Genomic DNA, 23432 nt, shown 5'->3' with positions numbered 1-23432 from the left:
GGTCGCCAGTCTGTTGCAGGGTAGAATGTCCACAATCACACACCCATTCACTCTCACACCTAGGGACAATTTAGAGTTGCCAATCAACCTATTATGCATGTTTTTGGACGGTGCATACACGGGGAGAACATGCAAACTCCACACAGAAAGGTCCCCCTTTGATGTTGTTTTTCATGTCCGCCAGCCAGGACTTGAACCGGGGTCTTCTTGCTGAAAGGCAAGAGCGCTAACCACTGCGCCACCGTGCAGTGCACAGACATGCTAACTGTCTGATACCTAATGCGGAGAAAACTCGCGGTTACCATAAGTTCCGTCTCGGCGTAAAGTTAATATATTGGGAGGACAAAAACAAAAAAATAAACAACATACCGAAAACTTTGTAGCGTTTTGTACCGAAAACGGTACAAAGGTGAACCGAACCAAAAGTGCCATTCCGAAATGTTTTGGTACAACTACGTGTACCGTTACACCCCTATTACTTGACCTAACAAAGTACATGCTGCAGTCACTACTTTGTGTTTATATGTATATATTTATTAAATGTTCACTGAGCACATTAAATGTTAGAATTAAAAAAGTATAACAAAAACATTTTAACCATAATGAAGACATTCAAGAATTAGCTCTAATGACTCAAAACAAACAACTCATTTCTATTTGCAGGTACATCTAAAACAATTCATTTTGTGAAAAAGTTGAACATATTTTGTCAGCAGTAAAACTCTTTGTCTAATATCATTACACAAAGATTCAAATGTATTGATCAATTACTTTTTTTGCTTTTTATGTAAAGATGAAAACCTAAAAAGAATTCCTAGAAAAGTACGAATATCATATTATAACAATAAATTAGTAGAAAATTTCCTTTCCATACATGAAATACTCACTTGTAACTCCCTCTAATGAAGTTACTTCATCAATATGGTATGGAGGCCATCAGATTTTTCCCTCCTGTAAATAAAGTCTTTGACTGTGGTGCAAAGGTTGAGAGGTCGACCTCTTATCAGAAAAGTTTATAATTTACAGTTTACAATAACTCCTTTTTTACACTGTTTGTGAAGAGAAAGTCTTGTGAGTTCTCATGTGTGTCTGAAGACTAGATCTGCAACTAAAACTTGAATCACATTCTTGACAAGGAAAAGGCTTTTCTCCTGTATGAATTCTCATGTGTTTTTTAAGACTTGCTGCATGACGAAAACTTGTATCACATTCTTTACAAGAAAAAGGCTTTTCTCCTGTGTGAGTTCTCATGTGTATTTTAAGACTTGCTGCATGACGAAAACTTGTATCACATTCTTTACAAGAAAAAGGCTTTTCTCCTGTGTGTATTCTCATGTGTGTTTTGAGAATAGACATTTGATTAAAACTCTTACTACATTCTTGACAAGAAAAAGGCATACGTCCTGTGTGAGTTATCATGTGTGTTTTAAGACTAACCGCATGACGAAAACTTGTATCACATTCATTACAAGAAAAAGGCATTTCTCCTGTGTGAATTCTCATGTGTATTTTGAGATTAGATATTTGATTAAAACTCTTACTACATTCTTTACAAGAAAAAGGCCTTTCTCCTGTGTGAGTTCTCATGTGTGTTTGGAGATTAGATAATTGACGAAAACATGCATCACATTCTTTACAAGAAAAAGGCATTTCTCCTGTATGAATTCTCATGTGTGTTTTGAGATGAGATATTTGATTAAATCTTTTCTCACAATCTTTACAAGAAAATCTATTATCTTTTGCATGGAGTCTTGCGTGAATTCTGAACAGAGATTTGTTGCAAAAGCTTTTATCACATTCTTTACAGATATAACATCTTTCATCGGACCAAGTTTCCATGTAGTCAGACGGGTTAGTAATTATTCTTGAGTTTTTCCCAGACTTGATAGAGGAAAGTCTCTCTTCTTTTGGAGATTGTTTGTATTTCTTACCAAGATTTGTCTTATTGGGATTTTTTCTAACATCAGAGTCACACTGACCTGCTGACATGTGAGAGCCGTCCACACTTTGGACATGACTTCTGTCCCTCCTCTTCCTCTGATCTCTGTTCTGTGGGTCTGTCTCTTCATCTGTAGTTGATGTTGATTCTGTCTCTTCATCTGTAGTTGATGTTGATTCTGTCTCTTCATCTGTAGTTGATGTTGATTCTTCATGTTGGTTTCCTTCTTCATCCTGACCATCAGTTACATTAAAGTTCTGCTGATTGTTTAGATCTGCTTCACTGTTCTCCTCTTCCTCATAAGTAGGAATCTCCATCAAGGTATCAGTCTCCTGCTTCAGATTAAGCTGATCTTTATTCTGACTGATGTAGAACCCTTTTTGACCCTGATTTATCAATAGAGGTTCTGTTTCTTCTGTTTTTTCTTCTTTAATCATTTTGGGTTCTTGTTTCTCTTGCTCCTCTTTAATCTGTGGAAGCTCTGATTCCTCCTGTTACTTTTTAATGTGTTGAGGTTCTGGTTCTCCATATTCCTCTTTAAACTGTGGAGGTTCTGGTTCTTCATGTTCCTCTATAAACTGTGGAGGTTCTGGTTCTCCATGTTCCTCTTTAAACTGTGGAGGTTCTGGTTCTCCATGTTCCTCTTTAAACTGTGGAGGTTCCGGTTCTCCATGTTCCTCTTGAATATGCAGAGGGTCTGATTCCTCCTGTTCCATTCTTAGATTCCTCTGTTGGTTGCACAGATCATCTTCACTCGCATAACGCTGGAGGACTGCAGGGACAAAAGGACAAAAAAGGAGACCTTTTATACCTTGTAAATTGGCAAGAAAGATCTAAATCCTTTTTTTTGGAAGTAAAATAATTGAAATGAACAATGTCGTAGTTCTCTTTCACAGTTAGGACAGTTAGAGGTGATGTGAGTCTTTCAGTCTTCAGTAGGTCAAACACATACCGTATTTTTATGACCATAGGACGCACTGCATTATAGGGCGCAGTTTAAGTTATGAGTGAATTTTCTGTATTTAACACATACAAAAGGCGCACCAGGTTTTAAGGCGCGGGTAAATTAAAACATATCGGTAAAACATGCATGCTAATGTATTTTAAAAAAGGACAGCGGGAGTTGGTTGTGATTTATTGTTTATTTTTTCAGTCATCAATCAGCATCCAAGAATCCATCAAAGTCCTCATCTTCTGTATCTGAAATCAACAGCCTGGCTAAATTTCTATCAAACACGCCAGGTTCCCTTTCGTTATTGTCAGAGTCCAGCTCGTTGCCGGCTGTTGTGAAAGCTCGAAGAACTGTGCAAGCAGACACTTAGCCCAAGGCATCACTCACCGGACGCTGCCTCCCACAACAATAAAAGCTGCCTTTTTGTGCCCTGTTCTGCATAACGCTACTGTGCTGTTCCCCTTCTTCTTGACATTGTGACTCACTGTGATGTCAAAAGTAAGCGGCATTTCATCCATGTTGGTGATGTGGCTTGGCTGGATGTGTTTGTCTGCAATCTTTTTACTAAAGTATGAGCGGAATATGGACAGCTTTTCATTAGAATCCACTGGAAGTTGCTGTGCCACCATAGTCCTTGCCCGGATTGACAGATAGCACTGTTTCATAAAACAAAGCACCAAGACGGCCCTCTTTGAAAATGCAAGCGTTTCTGCCTTCAGTGGAATGATGACTGTAGAGACGCTTCTACCAGCTGTTCTTTTGTCAATTATCTATTGTTTCAGTTGGTCTTCAACCTCTGGCCACCTCGCCTTGTATCCGTGGAAACTCAGCTCCGTCTTCATGACTTTTCGGAGTTCGTGATGTTGAATTCTCTGGCAGCTGTTTGATTCCCATGTTCCTCCACGTAGCTGATAACTGGTGGCTTTTTTGGGGTTTCCAGAATGATGTTGTTCTGCATAATTCACACACCTGCACTTTGTACTAATTGGGGTACGTCTTCTTTCACGACCACACTTGCCATTCTCATGCTGTCCTCTCCTACGTCCTCTTTACCGAAGTCACACAACAACACAATAGGCCCACTGCACCATAGGACACGTCATATATTTTGGAGAAAATACAGTTGTGAAAATATGGTAATCAAAGAAACTCAATACATTTTCACAAAAGGTAACCCACTTATTTTAAACTATGCATTTTAGTAAACACACACCCGACACACTACATACACTCATCTTTTATAATAATAAGGTGGTGACCATTGATCTTCTGTTCCCTACCCCATCTCTTCTGGGGGGGAGTAAGACCCTCAGTAGTGGTGATAGTTGTGTCTCTTAGGCCAGGATTCTAGACTCAATCTTTGCACCGTGTTAAACTGTTGAGTTCAATGTAATGTGGTTGAGAAAGTCAGTCCATCAAACTTTTGTGCGGGTGCACCCGCTGTGTCTGTCCTTATATAAGGAACAGGGAGTGAGTGGATAGACAGTGGCTGCCTGCATGCATGGTGGCATGTATGGCTGAAGCTCCTCTTGTTGGGAGGATGTAGATCACCTTTTACTCATATTCTGCTCTTTTAACTAGATGCTGTAAGTGGCTGGAGGTGTTGCAGATGTCATGAGCCACTGCATGTTCTGTACCCACCCTCTTAATACATTTTAATGTGTTTTTAGAGCGACGTATTTATTGTAGGGATGGGAATAGAAGCCCCATGAAGCTTCCCTTGGGGTTCATTTAATTGTACCGGAAAAATGAACCACCCATTCAGGGCTTTGAAACCACACAAAACAGCGGCATCTGGTGGTGGTCTGGATACATATCATATGCTTCCTTGTAACACTTCAATGTGGAAATGATGATGAAAAAACGTAAAACAAAACAATGTTGTTAATGATTATTAAAAAGAACAATGTAAAACAACACAACATGTGACGTTTTCTGTGAGAAGTGCTTGACAGCAAAACACACATCACATGAAGGAAAAAAAACACAAAGCAAAAAATAAATAAAACAAAATTGTAAGATGCTGGCCTTGAACCCAAGACCTCTGGATGTGACTCCCAGCAACCATTTCACTGAGCTATCTCTACTGATGTTATATTTGTCTTGACATTATAAATATATCTAAGTATTTTTTTATACACGACGTTCATAGTGCATTGTTTTATTAGGAGAAATCGAGTAGGAATGATCTTGAGCCACAGTACGTTTTTTTACCAGGAGTCATGGTAAAGTGCAATGAACTGACGCTGATTCTGATACAGGGGAAACAATAGAACTGGTCGGGAAACGTTCGGGATTCATTTCGTGTTTCTAGAGAATAGTGCGCCCAACTGCAAGTGACATCTGAAGCGTGGTTCGACCAAATGAAGCATTTGATGCTTCATACGTCATCAACCACGTGTTGCGCTAAATGACACAAGCCTATCCAATTTTCCCAACTTAAACGAATTACTTCTATTGGTAACAAATAATTGAGTTAAATTTATTCAACCTCATTTCACATCTATAAAACTCAGTAATTATGGCCCGCAGCAGCAGTCACTGACTGCAAGGACCATATTGTTTTCGCAGTTGGAACGACGACTTCGCCGCCTTTCAGCGAGAATTTGACCCCCGCCGCATGCTCGAAATGTCACCAAAACGTGCACACACCTGGGATAAATTGCAAATGAATTTTCCACAAAGTCAACGTCACCCCCCCGAAGACGATGACATCACGGCCAGCGATCCCGTCAAAAAAATGAATGGGCCGAAAATCGCGTATGGGGCCGAACAAAATGGACTTCAAAATACAGCCGCGAAACCAAGACACACGTGTCGGGGATACCCCAAAGATGTTTTGAAATCATTACGGGACGGCCACACGACCTACGGCTTGGCGGCCATTTTGTGGCGAACTCTGAGAATTGGCGATTTTCATGTTTTCCCACAATATGGGGAAAAGACACTTTTGTTTGAACGATTTTCACGCAATTGCACACACTTGCTGCCAGCTCCAGTCTACAAACACCCCAGAAGTGTCGTTGACCTTTGACCTTGGGAAAAGGCCGCCATCTGGAATTTTCTCAAAAAAGCACCTTTAGCACCAGATACAAACGAAAACTCGTCGTTGGAATTTTCATCAATCGTCTCGTAACTTTTCGGGCACCAACGGCCAGCTACTCTGGACAAAATGTTGGAATTAGAAGTTGTAGATTTTGAACGGCGTGCGCGTGGCGAGCTAGCAACCGTTGCCATCTTGGCTAGCTCGCACATTTTTCATCGGAGTGTCGTGAAGATGTAATATGCGATTCCTTGGCCCGCGCTGAACAAAACGATGCTACACACGACAAGATCGATAAAGGAATGTGGGCGTGGTAAGCAAAAAACCGTCGCAGAAAAATGTGCCGACTCGGCAAAAACGAAAAAATTCGGAACTTTTTTTTTGAGAATCGACTAACAAAACCAATATACCCTTGTCCGCGATATCCAAAGGACGTTTTGAAATCATTACGGGATGGTGACACGACCTACGGTTTGGCATGTGTGCTCAGCAATGCCATTTTGCGTTTTTCACGTTTTTACACAATATGGAAAAATGAACTTTTTTTTCGAGCGATTTTCACGAAATTTGACTCACATGTTGCTAGAGCAAGTCCACAACTACCTCTGGAGTATCGTCCACCTTTGACCTCGGGAAAGGGCCGCCATCTTGAATTTTCTATAAAAAACGCCTTTACCCCTGGATTCAATCGTAAACTTGTCGTTGGAATTTTCCGTGATCGTCTCGAAACTTTTTGGGCATCAACGGCAAGCTACTGTGAAAAAAATGTTGCAATTAGAAGTTGTAGATTTTGAAAGGCGTCCGCGTGGCGAGCTAGCAAAGTGGCGCACTGTTATAACTCCTATGTTTTTCAAAGGACTACTGTGAATTTTGAATGCATGCAATAATGCCTGAAACTGCATACATTGAAAAACACTGGATATAGACATATAAGGAATGTGGGCGTGGTTAGCATAAAACCACTGTTGCTAAGGACAACAAAAGGTTTACTTTTACCGATTTGTCCGAAACTGACGTCAATCTGTTCGTCCTCCCGAGGGGACCAAAACATAAAATGGTTGCTATGGAGATAAAAATCAACAGAAAAGCCGCCATTTTGAAAAAAGTGTTTTTTTTAACTAACTTATGACGTATAGCTCTCACCAATGGAGAAATGTGTTTTTCTGAGTCAGTTGATGATGTTGCTCGCTATGCTAGCACTTTTAGCCACATTAATATAGCTAGCATTGTTAGCATAATTAGCATTTTAGGTAATGTGTTTTTCTGAATCAGTTGATGATGCTGATCGCTATGCTAGCACTTTTAGCCACATTAGCATAGCTAGCATAGTTAGCATAATTAGCATTTTAGGTAATGTGTTTTTCTGAGTTAGTTGATGATGCTGATCGCTATGCTAGCAATTTTAGCCAAATTAGCATAGCTAGCATAATAAGCGAAATCAGCCTTTACTAGCTTTTAATTTGTGGGCGGTGAGGGCGCCGGTGGTGCGTAGAGTTGGGCGTAGAAGGCGGGTTGCGTCTGCGGGCCATACAACGCCGCTTGCGGCTTTAATTTTTTTGTACAACTCATATTTACATATTTATCTAACTAAATGTCATATCACTCCAATTCAATTAATCTTTTTCCATCTTAATTAATTATGATTCTTGAACTCTCATATGTCTACGTTTGAGCCGGCAGATATGCTCATTTTTATAACAATTAAAAGGACGGAAAAAAATTACACGGAGTCACAATTTCAATAAAGAATTCTCTGTCATTACAACTATAGGGTTGAATGGTAGGGGTGCTATATAAACTCATCATCCCCTCCTTTACTCTCACTTATGGTGCTGAGACATAAGCAAAGTAGGACAAAATAACTCGCCAAAACACGGTAAAACAGCTCAAACAGTTAAACAACTAAACACATTTTGTCAAAAACCCACACTTAAACCCAAATCCGTCCAGACAGGCAAAGGGAATGGTATCCCAGAATCCCTTGCGGTGCCGCTCTAACAGCAGCACCAAAGTTACACCTACTTAATTGAATTAATTTGAATGAAAGGAAAATAATTGTCTGAAACTTACATATTATTTTTAAGGTGACCTAAAAAAATGATTTATCTTAACTGAAGCAAATAGTTAAGTTAGATCAAAGTTAAAAAAATTATCTTTCCAACATCCATATGTGGTATTATCACCCTCTCACGGTGGAAAAAGTATTATCTGAGCTTCTTCATCCACTAAATCATCTTCAAATGGACATGCCATGCTGCTTCACATCTCTGAAAACAAACTAAGCTTCAACTAAACCTGCTCCAGACCAGGTTATGTTCAGAGCATGAGTTGCCATGGCAACTTGACCTACCCTGAAACATACCTCCATTTCTGAAACCGAAAGCCGAGGTTATCAACTTCCTTAGCCTCAAACTTACCGTGGGAGCTAGCATAACCTGCTTTCTGGAATATCCCCCTGATGTTCACACATGCATACTTATGCATTCAGACCAACACATGTGAAATACTTCATTCAGGTGAGATCCGCCACCCAGGCCAGGTTCGGCAGGACCGCCACAGGGGCCCCCAAGGCCAGAGAGCCGGGAGGCACCTGGGGACTGAAGGCCTGTTCACACCGGGACGAATTTCGCCGGCGATTTTCGCCGACGTTTAACACCTCGTGACTAAACAAAGGGCACCAATGAGAGTGTGCACACCGACGCGAAAAAACGCCACGCGCTAAAGCGTCAAAAAAAAAACGCCTCGGGTTCGTTTTTTTTTTCCACGCGTCGCGTCGAAATCTATTCGACCAATGAGAATGGCGCTTTTGCACACGTGTCTGGAGCTTCTGAAGTTACAGTAAAACACAACTTGGGGGCGCTCAAACACAAAACTGCCTTGCTGAGCACACATACCAGCGAAGATGATAGACGCCAAGTAGCGTCTACGCTGCCGCAAAGAAATAATGATGGACATTCTAAAATATCCCCTTACCAAGTACCAGTTGGAGCTACTGATGCTTGAAATATTCATGTTTTCTTTGTATTATTCTGACAAGTGCGTAAATACTTGCTCTCTTCTTCTGAGTGAAAAGCGACTTTAAGAATCGTAAAGTTGCGCAGCGCCACCTTGTGTACAGGAGTATTTCTGTTTACATTAAGCGCCATCTAATGTCAGGGAATGAAATTGCATGTTCGCTCGGCTCACCGTCAGCGAAAATCGGCTGGGTGTGAACACAAAAAACGTGGCGAAAAACGCTGGCGAATAACGCCTGGCGAATATTCGTCCCGGTGTGTACGGGCCTTGAGAGTGCCAGACCCAACCCGACAAAGAGAGCGCCCCTCCCCCCCACGCTGCCCCTTGAATGTTTTCACTCAGTACAAGTTAGTAAATGCTCCTGATGAAATTTGCAGTTCACAAAAAGAGAAAAAGTTAGCGGGAAATGTTTTTCTCATTCACATGCCTCTGTGACAATGCATCTAATGCTGGAATAATGAGGTCATGTGACCGGTTGTGAGTAAGTTGATGGGCTACAACCAATGTCCACAAACATACAGGAGCATATGTATGGAGTTAATTCAGTCTCAATAATCAGAAATGCACACAACCAGTTTTACAAATGCACACGCTCCGATTCACAAATGTCATTTTATGCAAACGTGAAAAATAAATTCGGAAATACACACCCTGTGTTTCACAAACACACAGATTGTGTTTCACAAATGCACACTAAATGTTTTACAAATGCACAATAAGTGTTTCTCACAAATGTGCACACTGTGTTTCACAAAAAACATTTTAGAAATTCACAATAAATGTATCAGAAATACACAGTAGGTGCTTCACAAACATGATTTTTAGGTACACATGTGATGTGAACTCACAGATCATTCGAATTGCAGACTGTGCATTCAAAATCCCGTTCTCGTTTGTGAATCTCCCCGTGTGTGTGAGAGATTTTTCTACGGTGAATATTGAGACTCATCTGACGGAGCGGGTCGACTAATCTCACCATTGGCTAGTGAATCTGTCAATCAAACTCATCGGGAAAGCAGGCGGGTTCGCTTTTAGCCAATCGAATGGCCCCTTACACTTTCTCTACGTTTTCTGCGGGTGGCAAAAGCCCCGCCCATGTTTGATTCTGTACCAGTCGGTCGTTAGCGTGTTAGCCTTAGCATGGCTTGTCGGTTTATTGCCTTCGGTTGTCAAAAATTACTGGCTTGTGCAACTTTTCAGTGGACCTGGAAGCAAGGCAACAGTGGTTGAATGCAATTGACATTGAATCCATCGAACTCTGTACTGGTCATGAGATTTAAAATGAATGTTTCACTCGGGATTGTTTGTACGTTATTCTCTTAGCTTTCATGCTAGCGTCATTTCAACACTCAGACACGGTTTTGATCATATGAAGGTGGAGGAGAAAAACCTGCAACTTCCACAGTAGGTTCTGTGGAGAAACTGGCATCACTTTGCTCCGTACCACGCAGTGGGACTACATTACCTCAAGTTCATCTCACTGTCAATCACAGATACCCAATACACATCCCCTGCTCAGCCCGAAGTCACTTTGCTTGACCTTAATTTTATTTTTTTAATAACTCAAATGTCATTGATTTTATATTGTAACCATATACATATACACCTCTTGGCCAGGTCACCCTTGCAAAAAAGATCCTCATCTCTCTGGGTTTTATAGCTGGTTAAATACTAAACAACAAAAGATGGTCATAGAACAACAAAGTGCAAACATTCACCCTTTATTGCAGAGTAAAATTCAGTGAAAACATGGACAGATTAAAACATCAAAATTTAAGCAAATGTGGGATCTCTACTGATTTGAATTTTATTTAAACTGGAACTAATTTTCATAACTTCCTTACATACAATGAAGTCCCTTGAACAATACAACAGTATTGATTTGAACTCTGTCTTGCTCCCCTCAGTCTCTCTTCTTCTGTATGTAATTATGTCGCCTAAATTAAGTTCTAAACAAACGGGACAGTAAAGATGTAGGTCCACTCCCAAACGGTCTGAATTCCACAATGGATTGATGTCGTCTTGCAGTTCCAACATTTGTGGACCCAAAAGAGGACTGTCCCATACCAGGACATTGATCCCAGGATGAGGTTCAGTCATGGATCCACTCTCCTCCCATTCAATCTCTGGAACCAGCATACCCTGACAAAAAAAAAAGAAAAAAAAGATACTGTTTATGAACAGCACTGTTTTTTTGTGTTTTAGATTATGTAGGAACAGTGACCGACTAATAATAACTTATATTGTTGCTGGCAGGCAGACCTCATATCTCCATAACTGTTTATAATTTGCAAATAAGTGAACCTTAACAAAGTAGTGACATTAGTACATCTGATGGCTCATAATGCCATGCATTGTGATGCATTTTGAACTTGCAGATGTGCTATTCTTCATACAAACAAACAACTTAGGGAAATTGTTTGCACCACACAACAATAATCCTTTTCATTCATTTTCGATGAAAATTCACTGTAGTCATTATGATTTCATGATACTCTTCTTGATACTTTCCACTTTAGTCAAACTGCACACAAATCAGTTGTCCAGTACAGTGAGATTAAATAAAGCATTTACCCGGGGATCAGAAACAGGGTTCTGGGTCAAGCCCAACTGCCACAGCTGATTTGGTGTCATGCTTTGCTCCGTCCTGATTGGATGGCTGTCCCACGCGTCACTAAAGACATCCAAACTGGCCTGAATGCGTGGTAGAAAAATGTAATGGCAGCAGAATACGTGATGTGACTGATATTGAGCAAGTCTTGGTCCTCAGGAGAGTGCAGGATGTTGTAATATAAACCAGTAACACTCACGAAGACATCACACCAGAGGAGCTCAATCCTGTATTTGGAAAAAAGCAAAAATAAATATTATATTATTGTCAGATTTATTTTTAATACATCATTCACTTTTATGTATCAGGGCTCCAGACTAACTTTTTTCACTAGGAGCATAGTGGCCCCTAACTGAAAATTTTAGGGGCACAACCAGAAAATTTAGGGGCGCATACCGTAAATCAACATTCTAACCAAATCTACTAATTTCCACTGTATTACAAATAAATACTTTAATAATAGATGCAGAAATTACAATGTGCTGTTTCTAATTCAGTGTCATATTTTATTCTGCACTTTTGAAGATGCAACATGAAGGTAAACTGACAGCACCATCGCTGTCACGACAGTACAACTAAGTAAAAATAGTAAAAAAAATACCATACATTTAGAATAAAAAAAAGTTTTTAGTAACAAGTGATTACCGTAGTAACCTTTCGTAATTTCACAGTTTCAAACAATACTTAAATGTATGTAAATATTAGAGGATGGAAATTCATGTTGGTGACACCAAATAGGTTCAGCCAAGATGCACAATAAGCGTGTTTGAGATCACCCAGATGGACGCAACACTGCACAGATCACCCGGGGCCTGTTTCAGAAAGGAGGTTAAGTGTAAACTCTGAGTGCGTTAACCCTGAAATCAGGAAAACCCTGGGTTTTCCGTTTCAGAATGGGAGGTTTGTTAAACCAGAGAAAGCAGAGTAAGTCAAACCCGTTTCTGAAAGAGAAGTAACTTATACTCTGAGTCAGTGTCCATGGTTACTTATGCTGTGAACCTAACCTGGTCGGGAGCAGGTTTTATTCTCCGAACTCGAAGTTTCTGCCGGTCTCCTCCCCTTTTTAAAGACGAAGCGGTATGTTTCGCTTTAACCTTCATTGCCCACATTTCCGTCACACAGAGACGGTCTAAGTGACAAGAATGGCTTGTCCTTTTTTGGAGGACCCAATAGACGAGGAGGCTGCATTAATTCGTAGAGAATTAAATTTACCTCGTACGAGGATTTTGAGACCTAGACTCGATTTCTTTTTCACTTTTAGCTGCTGCCATGTTCTTTTAATTCCTGCAGGATTGCATCTACGTGAAAATGAAATCAGGGACATTGAATTAGATTAATGTAACAATTACTTTTTGGAAACAAAATGTTCTAGCACTGCTTACTTTCTTAATCCCACATACACCTATACCCCTTGATCAATACAAGGGTAGTGTTGCAGCGTGTGTGTGCTGAGCGGGGTGCGATCCACAAGAGACAAAGGGAGGGGCGATTGCAGGTGCAGATGGGGGGGGACGGAGCAGAGGTGTGTGCGTGGTAATTATTGTGTGTTCGGAGGACGGAGCACTTAGTTAAATAAAGAGAAGGTGTCATTCCCAGAATAACTGTTTTGGAGTCATTCTTAATCCGCTCTGGAGGTTGAGGGTTTCCAACGGGAAGTGAACCCCGAAGGAGAATTCCCTTCGGCCCTGAAGGAAATCTCCCCTGCGCTTCTAAACTCGGTCGGAAAGACGAGAGAAAAGAAAGGAGAAGTCTTCGCGCAGCGAAAGGTTCAACAGTAGACAAAAGTTCACTTTTAAAAACACAGTTGCATGTATTAATATTAAACTGACCAACGTTTGCAAGAGGGGAAGGTTAACAAAAAAGTCCTCTAAACATTACCGACGTTAAATGCACCCCCCCCCCCCCAGATTGGTTCTGCAGCATTTCATGCATTTACACCAGGAATAACACTTCAAAAGTACTCCTAAATATCCCCATTTTTTATTTCACTCCTTACGCTATTTAGAAAGTTATTACAGCCAATATTTTATAACAATGATTTAAATGCAAACTTAGGCATTAACTTGAGCAGCTATGTTTTCCACGCTAACTGTCTCTGTTTTGCAGATGCAGCAGTGTTGCTTTTCTTCTGGAATATGTGCTCATATTCACTGTAACTCTGCAGCAGCACGTCAAGTTCAGCTGGCGAAAAATACGCAGACCTCTTTTTTTCACGGTTGCCATGGTGACTCGTAATATCTGCGCTCCATTGATAATGGCTTCTTATAGTCGCGGTGCTCACGCTCACCTCCGAATCAGTCCACTCAGAGTTGATTGATCTAACTCGGATCAGCTTCTCTGAAACAGAAAACTCAGAGTTGTTAATCTCCCGACTGACCAACTCAGAGTTCAAGTTCAACCTCAGAGTTGGTCGAACCTCCTTTCTGAAACAGGCCCCCGGTGTGTGACGTATATTTTTGTTTTTGCTCCAACATCACCTGTCAATCAAAACAAAAATATCACGAGAAAGGGGTGAGAGCAAGACACCAATCAGAGCGAACGCAGCTGGAAATTTAGTATTGAACTGACTAAAAGCTGCCCTACAGACTAAAAAACAATGCATTATGGGACATGCGTCCTGATGGGTTTTTTGTAGTTCACTGATCAATTAAAATAATTTAAAATACCAACTGATTAAAAAAAGGCTACATCCATTACAAAACATTAAAATAATTATAAAAGATGTAATATCACAGCTCATACTTAGGGGGAGAGGCATATTAAAACGAAATTGAATGTTAAGGACAACTCCTAATTCCTGGTCTCTTTCAGTCTCGCTGCAGCTTCGATTTCATGCGAGTTTGAGACCCCTGCTGTACACTCTGTCACTGGTACACTAGCTGCAGGTCGGAAGAACGAATCAATAGTTCGCTTGCTCATAGCTCAGACGCACATATCAGGTTGTGATGATATTTGTCTCCGTTTCCTTCCCACGGATGTTTACGCGCGCTCGATTATCTCTAGGCCCCGCCCCTCCACATATTTTAGCCACTTGCAGTGATTTTCCCTATTCTTCTCACACGCATTGGCCGCCTCAGGCATCACTCAATGAAACGCGAGTGTGTGCTCGCGTGTGCTCCAGTCTCATGAGTATTCGCGAGAGTGTGTGTGTCTGCCTGCGTGCGTGTGCGCTCGCGTCTCATTGATGATTTCATTGCTCATTTCATCGATCATTGACTTGCTCCTTTCATGTTTAATGTATAAAAAATACGGAGGGTGGAGGAGGCAAATTTACTGGTAGCACATGTGCGACTGGGTGTAAAATTCAGTCGCACACTCTCAAATTTTGGTCGCAAAATGCGACCAAATGGACGCAGTCTGGAGCCCTGTGTATATATTAAAGCTTCTAAAACTAGGTTCAACTCACCGTTGATTGTGTGTACACTTTTCCCACAATGAAGCCGTTTGTGTCAGTTGTACGTACTGTGAGCATTAACTCGGCTATGCCCACATTTTCTCCTCCGTGATCTCCTCTCACCCTGACAATAACATGAAAATCATGTCTCAAACACATAATTACAAATGCATCGCCAATACGGTACACATCAGTTTAAAATGTAATGTTCTTATGTATGGTGCCAATAAGTAGAATTTCTAGGTTAAAAAAATTGCAGGAGTGGGTTACATGTATCACTGGGGAAAAAAATGAGGTGAGAGAGACTGTTAAGGGGGGGTAAAATGTTATTCATGAGGGGAAAGTTTTAGAGTTGCCTTTGTTTATGGAGAGGAGTCTAAAAAAAGTAATTTTATTTTTGTACAAATAACCAAGTACTTATACTGCCTGATATGTGAATAAAATATTTCTTTATGAATGACATGAATACCTCAGAGGAAAGCCTTACACGTTCACAGCGTCACTGAAGAAGGCCAAGTGGGTGTCTGCACAGTTGTTGTCTGCTATCTTCTCAGGTACAGGATACATGGAATACAAGTACAAATACTTTCAACTGACAGATGTTTACAGCGGCAAAAATGCTAAATTCCCAATTGACAGGTAAAACAGTAATACAATAGGATGATAAAATATGAAATAGAATAGAATAGAAGGGTATTTAATAATCCCTGAGGATTTTTTTTTAAAATGGCCATCTTAAAAAAACACAAACACACATGCATTACAAATAGAAATATCACAAAATAAAAAGATTGATAAAAAAAGGTAAATAATTGGAAAATCAGTGGGTAAAATTAAAAGAAACTTGTAAGACTTACTTGTAAGATGCCCTGCCAGAGAGTTGTATTGCCTGATGGCACGAGGAACAAAAGATTGTCACGCTGTCACATTCAGTAATTCCTAGAGAATAAATAAAAACACAACAAACATGGATTAGATCATTTAGCTGTCTGATCTTAAATTACATAATTTTCAAATATATGAAAGGGGAATTTTTTAAAACACTCTTGCTATGATTACTTGAGCTTGTAGTAAAGAACACCTTTAAAAAAAAATCAGAGACAAGACACTGATCACAGGAAGCCTGTGTGTAATACTTACAGTAACTTCTACTCTAATCACTGTTGACAGCTGATTTCTCCCATCCACCCTTTCTGTGACTACTTATCGACTACAAAACAGCCTAAAAACATAATGTTTGGGATTCTTGTCATTACGTCATTGGAAGTAAAGATACGGGGAATTTAGTGGCTGTCACTCTGACACAATCTCACAGGGCTTTTCAGCACAATACGGGTTCTAACGTTAGAAACTTAATGAGGCTTCTTTCATTCAACAGTGGATTCATGTATGTTATATTTAAAAAATGCCGTTTTCATGAATGTCATATGAATTAACTTTGTTGCACAGTCCACCCCGTCTTAAAGTCTGGGTTGTGAAAATGCTGTGTCTAACTTTAACCCGGATCGCGTTTACATAAAGGCAGCACACGGAACAACTAGCTAGTTAGCATAGCATAGCATCAGTGTTTAAACAAATCGCCGTCTCCAAATCAATATTTATTAAACTTTCTTTGCTGCTGTAAATCCGGCATGCTTTTCCCCTTAGTTCCTTATGAATCATGTTAAGAACCTACAGATCATTGGCTATAGACGCTAGCTTGAACCGACACCGGCTTGAACTTCACTCACACTCACAGGCAGACACAACTTGCACAGGCTAAGCAAAACAAAGCTAAGCTAATTTGCGGTGGGGGTACTCTGCAAACGACTCGGCTGCAGTGTTCATAAAGCATTCACACATGTCACTTGGCAAAGGAGAACGCTTCAACTTAGTATTCAATAACATTACAGGACGTACAACGAGGGAATGATCAAATAAATGCATTACTTACGGGCTGAGACTGTTCCCGTTCGGAAGACCTCTCCGCCATGTTTGCCGCCCGCGTCCTTTCAACTGCTGTGCTGAACAGCTCCCTCCCTCGTCACTTTGAAAGTGAAGAGTGTAAGGGGCCATTCGATTGGCTAAAAGCGAACCCGCCTGCTTTGCCAATGAGTTTGATTGACAGATTCACTAGCCAATGGTGAGATTAGTCGACCCGCTCCGTCAGATGAGTCTCAATATTCACCGTAGAAAAATCTCTCACACACACGGGGAGATTCACAAACGAGAACGGGATTTTGAATGCACATTCTACAATTCGAATGGTCTGTGAGTTCACATCACATGTGTACCTAAAAATCATGTTTGTGAAGCACTTACTGTGCATTTCTGATACATTTATTGTGAATTTCTAAAATGTTTTTGTGAAAAACAGTGTGCACATTTGTGAGAAACACTTATTGTGCATTTGTAAAACATTTAGTGTGCATGTGTGAAACACAATCTGTGTGTTTGTGAAACACAGGGTGTGTATTTCCGAATTTATTTTTCACGTTTGCATAAAATGACATTTGTGAATCGGAGCGTGTGCATTTGTAAAACCGGTTGTGTGCATTTCTGATTATTGAGACTGAATTAACTCCATACATATGTAACGTCATTTAATAATATCAGAATGTGGTATTTTTAATAAAATAACTGCTTTCTTATTGTTTTGTTAATTTCAAGAAACGTTATCATGATTTTCATTTTACCCGTTAGTTTCTTATTTTGCAGACTTTCTAGACATTATTTTCATTTTCTTCTGACTTTCGTCATGCGTTTTAGCTTTTTTTAAATTAAAATGTGGTCTGTCACCTTATATGTTCTCTGCTTTCAGTTTTTGGCTACATGGCTCCAAACAAAGAAGAAGAATGTTTTGCTGATGCCTGGAAATAAAAGGAAATAAAAGTCTGGAATCTCTCTATATTAATAACTTAAAATATCTTTAATGTAAATACGATGTTTGCTTTAAAATGTGTGTTTTTTAAGCTAAATTATCTTTTGTGAAGCTTCGAATTGAATTGGACAATTTTCTTGATTATATTCCTAATTAATTTATATTTGCTAGTAAGGAAATAAAACAGGATTTGATATCAACTTTAGTTCTTGTGGTTATTTTGACTAAATGGTAAATGGTGTATACTCATATAGCGCTTTTCTACCTAGAAGGTAGGTACAAGGATCACCCGGTCACACACTGGTGTGTGACTGGGCTCCGCTGCCAAACACAGGCGTCTGCCTACCACCAGAGGCAAGGTGGGGTTCAGTGTCTTGCCCAAGGACACTTCGACTCATGGGCGTGCAAGGTGGGAATTGAACCTGCAATCTTAGGATCATGGGTCGACCGCCCTACTGCTGCACCACGGAGAACCAAATGTATGTAACTTGCTTTGCAATGACACCTCCTTTTCTTGGATTGGACAGTAATGAGAAAGTTCTGACACTAAGGAGTCTCACCTGATTCTGGTCAAAGATTTTATTGATTTGCTCCTTATTTAGGAATAAAATTGGTGATCACGTAAAATGACATCACTTTATCTGAAAGGTCGTTATACCATTGGAAATATTTCTTTAACACCTAACCAGTGACATAAAGATCAGGACAATCCAAAGAATTCAAATGTTTAGTCACGTACCGACTATGTTGAGCTGAAGCTGTGGGTTCCAGCTGCTATCCAGCAGTCTGCGCTGACGACAGAGCTCCTCCTCGTTCTGGACGATGGTTCCTTCAGCAGCAGAAAGTTGTTCTCTGACAGAACCTTCCTGAGGTTCTGAAGACATGGTTCCTGCTCCGATCTTCAGCTCCAACTCCCACAAACACCGCCGTCCTCTTCACTGCAGCTCCGATCGATCATCTGCTAGTCTCACAATCACAGAAAAAAGGTCCAAACAGAAACTTTTCTCCTGTTTGGAGATTTTCCTGAAAGTTCCTGTGATCCTGCAGGAGTCAGTTCTGCTCAGCCTGCAGACCAAACAGAAAAGACTCTGGAAGCTTCCACATGTGAAACTTCAAGACAAAGTATCCAAACAACAACATCTGATTGGTTGACTTTTGGAGGGAAAGCTGCAACAGTCTTCTGTGATTGGTTCAGCCGTCCCTGCCCCCACTAGTCCACTGCACAGGGGGCAACATTCCAGGGGGGGTTGGTAATCTCCTCCTTCTATTGTTTCTGCCCCACTGGCTCTTTCAAAATAAAGGCTTGTTGTAGCAGAAACCTGAATGGAACATCAGAATGGACTCAAACTGCTGCTGGTTTCAAAGCCTCGTTCTCAACAGCAGCAGTGAAAATCTCCATGGATGTCAACTGGGAGAGAATCAACATGAGATTTCCAAGAGTTTCTGCAGGAACTCATCACAAAGTCAGGAGCTGCAAGGCCTGATGGGAGATCTGGGATCCTATTGTGACATGAAGGAAACTCCTTCAAACAGGAAAGATTTCCTCTGACACGATCACTTTGATGTTAACATGAAGATGGATCCCAGTGATTCAGCTGAAAAACATCCCATAATACTGTTCTAGAGGGTTCTAGAGTGTTGTGGAGATTTCCTGTTTCTTTTTCCTGTTTCTCCAGAAACTAGAAGTCAAACCTGAAAGCAGAAGCTGCAAACTGAGTCTGTGAGGCCGATTTTCCAGCAGCACATCCTCCTCATCTGCTGCTGAGATGGAATGATGAAGCTCAGCTGAGGAACAGCAGGTTTCCTCTCACATGTTCCTGCTGCAGAAAACACTGTTTCATATCAACTCATCCACATCATGAAGGATCAACATGTTTGACTGAATTTACATGAAAAGAAAAGACGTCAAAGAAATCTGTCCAGACGGGAAAGACTGAATGAATCCAAGTTTTTACCAGATAAATGGAACTTTGATGAAGAACATCAAGAAATCACCAATAATGCTGATCTGGAACATTCTGTCTGGGAGTCTGACTGACACTTTGACACTTTCTACATTCTGCTTTGATCCGGGTTTGAACCTGCTTTACTGCCACCACAACACATCCAATCCCAGCCCAGAACCTGAAGCTGGTTCTGAACATGAAGCCGGTCTTCAGGGACAGCAGGACTGATGAGTTAGTGATCTTCTCAGATGGACTTCAGACCCCTTAGAGCTGAAACTCTCACTTTTCTCTAGGAATCAGCTTCTTGTTGACGACACACTGCTGCAGTCAGGGGAACACACAAGAAACACACACACAAAGACACACAAAGGGGGAGGAGCTTAGCTCAGCCATTGAAGTCATGGTTGAACTCTTCTGGGACTGATTTTAGACACAGAAAGCGCTCGTGTTGTAATCAATAAGATGATTGGTCAGCTTTAGCATCAATGGAAACATCACATGGTCTTTCATTAAAGTCCATTTAGATCATAGTTACAGAAATAAGAACTGATCAGAAGTCATGAATCAATGGATATTCAGAAACATTCAGAATATTTCACTAGTCTGATTGGAATCACTCTATTCAATAGAAACCAGCAAGAAAATAGAGATTTTCTCTCATGACCTCATTATTCATGTGAATTTATCAGCTGTAAGCCATAATTCAGACAAATGGAGCCAGTAATTCCAGAATAATCCTCACATAGATGTTGGGTGTGGACCCCGTTTTCCTTTAGATGATCCAGCTCTTGGTCCACTGAACCTCCAACCTTCTTCCATTTGTTCAGCTGCTGGACAGAACAAAGAAAAACAAACAGATGTTTTTGCTGAGTCAGTAAAATGCCTGTTGGAGCTCCAACATGATTGTTGACGGTGTTCCTCCTCTTTCTGCTCCGCTGACGTCCTCATTTTCAGTTTCCTGATCAGACAAACTAAACTCTTTTCCAGGTTTGAATCATCAGAAGAAGAAACTTCCACCTTTGAGCCACATGCTCAGAGAATCCACTTCCAGAACAGCAGAGATTCCCGCCACATGTGACAGAGCATCCAGGTGATCTCCAACTACAGGACATCATCACCTGCCTGTGACAGTCACACCTCCATTCTAGATGCAGCCAATGACCTCTAGGCTGTTTGAGGCTCAGAACAACATGACAGCCAGGAAGACCATCCCTCCTCCTGACCACCAGCTGCTCTGTCTCACAATGGCTGCCATGAGGAAGACTCCATGAAGAGTTAACGCCCAGAGGTCTGCTGGACCAGACACCATTCCTGACAGAGTGATCAGAGAGAGCAGAGCAGCTGCTAGACATCTGATGTCTGACAGGAAATCTTCTAGCAGATGTCAGCTCCATCCCATCAGACGTTAGCTGACAGACTGGTGGCCATGAGCTGGAACAGCAGTCAGAAACACAGTCAGAGGGTGGAGATGGGCTGCAGGTGAAGCAGGAGTCCCCGCCAGAAAAGACGCTCAGAACTCCTCCTCTTCTTCAGCTTTCTCACGGATGAAGCAGAAAATGCTTTTTGCAGAAACATCCCTCCTGCCTCAACCCACTTGTGTCAAGTAGGAACTTCTGGAGCTGCTGGAGTCAGCTGGTTTCCATGGCAACGGCTGATGAAGGACAGGAGTTTATTTAAAGTGAGACTGGAACATTGATGTTTATACTAAAATGATTGTTTCTGTTATCAAAAGCTGCAGAAAGAAGAGACTCAGCGTTTTCCAGCAGCTTCTTCCTGCAGAAACATCAGCAGAAGAGAAGCAGCAGCCATGAAGGGACTGAGGACAGACGGACATCAAAGCAGAATCCAAGCAGCACCTTCATCCTGATGAAGCTCCGCCCTCTGACCTCCATCAGTCATCTCCAGGCTCCACCCCCAGTCTGCAGCAGCTTCATCTGCTGCCTCCATCCTCTCTCTGTGAGTCTCTGCAGAGTTTTTCTGCAGCTGCTGGTTTTTCTGCAGCAGCAGCAGCAGCATCAGAGCCAGAGAGCCAAAGAAAGTGGAAAGTCTGAGAAGGAAGCAGCTCTGAAGCTCTGCAGCTGACGGTGCAGCTTCAGGACTCATGAGGAGGACCACATGCACGGCTCCTCTTCCTCTTCCACCTTCCTCTTTGAGGCAGCAGAAGTTCCTCCAACTCCAGCTGGAACTTCCTGCCCTTACAGACCATGTGGCCTAATGGACAAAGCGTCTGCCTTCGGATCAGAAGATTGAGGGTTCAAATCCCTTCATGGTTGGAGGCAGAACTTGATTGCTATTTCAAGTTGGTGAAAATGTTGAGGCTCCCACAGTGAGACACCTGCTGGCTGTTCTTTGTAACTGCATCTGCAGCTTCTAGAAACGTCTTTGTTTCTGTTTTCATCTTTTCAAACAGTTTGTTTTCTTCACATGAAGCCTAAAGAAATGTCCTCAGAATGATGGAAACAGTTTTTCTGCAGCTTGAAGCTGTTCTGGAAGATTTTCTTCTTTAGTGCAGAGAAATCTCTCATTTGATGAGACGGAGGAACTGCAGCAACGTTTCCTGGAAAACCTCCACATTTCATTGAAACCATGTTGGAACTTTGTCCATGAGGTCACATGGTCTGGAAGAAGCCCCAGTTCCAGCTGACAGAAGTCTGGTTCTGATCCATCAGATCTCACTAGCAACAGAACCAAACCTTCACGTGTTGCAGCAACAGTTTCCATGTTTGGGAGGATCTTCTGAAGAACAGCTCAGTTCCAGATCACATCATGATGTTTGATGTTTTCTTCATTCCAGGAAATCATCTGTGTCTCCTTTGATCTGTGCTGAGTCAGCACTTTGACTTCTTTTCAACTTTAGATCCATCATTTACAATCAAGGATTTATTGATAAATATTATTTATTGACAGAAAATAAAGAGTAAATGTATTTATCATCCAGCAGTGATTGTGGTGTTTGTACATCTTTTATTATGATTTTTTTTAAAATGGTTTATTTCAAGCAATTAAGTAGAAATAATACACAACAGCAATAAAATCATCAGTTATACATTCATACAGTAACTAATCAAACTTAGGATAATTAGACATATTAATAAATATTGCTTGAAAGGGAGTGGAAGGAAGCGAACTTATATAATCCCACCCCGTTATACTATAACCATTTTATTACATGATTTATCAATATCTGGTTCCTAGGTTTTATCAGACAGAATTAAGAATCATAAGTTATTGATAAAGCACATGCCAAAGATGAATTACTTAAGTATTACGTCAAAAATAACCCCTTTAGGAATCAACATGGCAAATGCAGCATCTGAAATATATGCAAATTATGTTACTTTTAAAAGTCATTCATATGCTTTAAAACATAATACTATATCAGTAAAGCAGACAACACTGTTTCAGGAATTTTCATAGCAAAATTTCATCAAGTATCAAAAGTTAAAAACATGTGCAAAATTATGCTACATTAGGAACGATTTTTGAATCAATTTATCAATTTTAGGAGCAAGAGAAGTAAAATCATCAAAGGTCAATCAATTTAACAATTTTCAATAAGTGATTAATCATTTGTTTTACTCTTTTTATATATTTTGTTTGTATTTTTATTTTTTTATAATAAAGTAATGCTGTAAGGGAAAAATAAAAAGGGTCCATAAACTGTCGATTGTC

At 40.7% G+C, this 23432-nt stretch overlaps 2 protein-coding genes and 2 long non-coding RNA genes across 9 annotated transcripts in view; 1 reads left to right on the top strand and 3 right to left on the bottom strand.

Moving 5' to 3' along the window:
- Positions 1-23432, bottom strand: part of LOC144981346 (uncharacterized) — a 676107-nt gene that overhangs the window by 417070 nt on the left and 235605 nt on the right. The window lies entirely within an intron of this gene.
- LOC144986685 (NACHT, LRR and PYD domains-containing protein 12-like) overlaps positions 1-23432 on the top strand; it is a 151411-nt gene that overhangs the window by 22594 nt on the left and 105385 nt on the right. The gene's annotated exons all lie outside the window — the stretch shown is intronic.
- LOC144988422 (uncharacterized) lies at positions 513-20091 on the bottom strand. Its single transcript, XR_013652343.1, has 2 exons — positions 18554-20091; positions 513-2711 (listed from the first exon to the last, which is right to left on the bottom strand). It is a non-coding gene; the product is annotated as an uncharacterized LOC144988422 (long non-coding RNA).
- On the bottom strand, positions 10655-17146 carry LOC144988045 (uncharacterized). Of its 4 annotated transcripts, none has more exons than XR_013651789.1 (6): positions 16095-17146; positions 15812-15893; positions 15424-15500; positions 14967-15078; positions 11524-11787; positions 10655-11091 (listed from the first exon to the last, which is right to left on the bottom strand). It is a non-coding gene; the product is annotated as an uncharacterized LOC144988045 (long non-coding RNA). The 4 variants fall into 4 exon arrangements; XR_013651787.1 differs by having other exon boundaries at positions 16888-17145; XR_013651786.1 differs by having other exon boundaries at positions 15812-17140.

Source organism: Oryzias latipes, chromosome 2 (genome assembly GCF_053564925.1).
Source record: "Oryzias latipes strain Hd-rR chromosome 2, Olatipes_Hd-rR_3.1".
Lineage (NCBI taxonomy): Eukaryota > Metazoa > Chordata > Actinopteri > Beloniformes > Adrianichthyidae > Oryzias > Oryzias latipes.
Note: the sequence above shows the minus strand (reverse complement) of the source record. Positions and strands in the feature narration are given on the sequence as shown.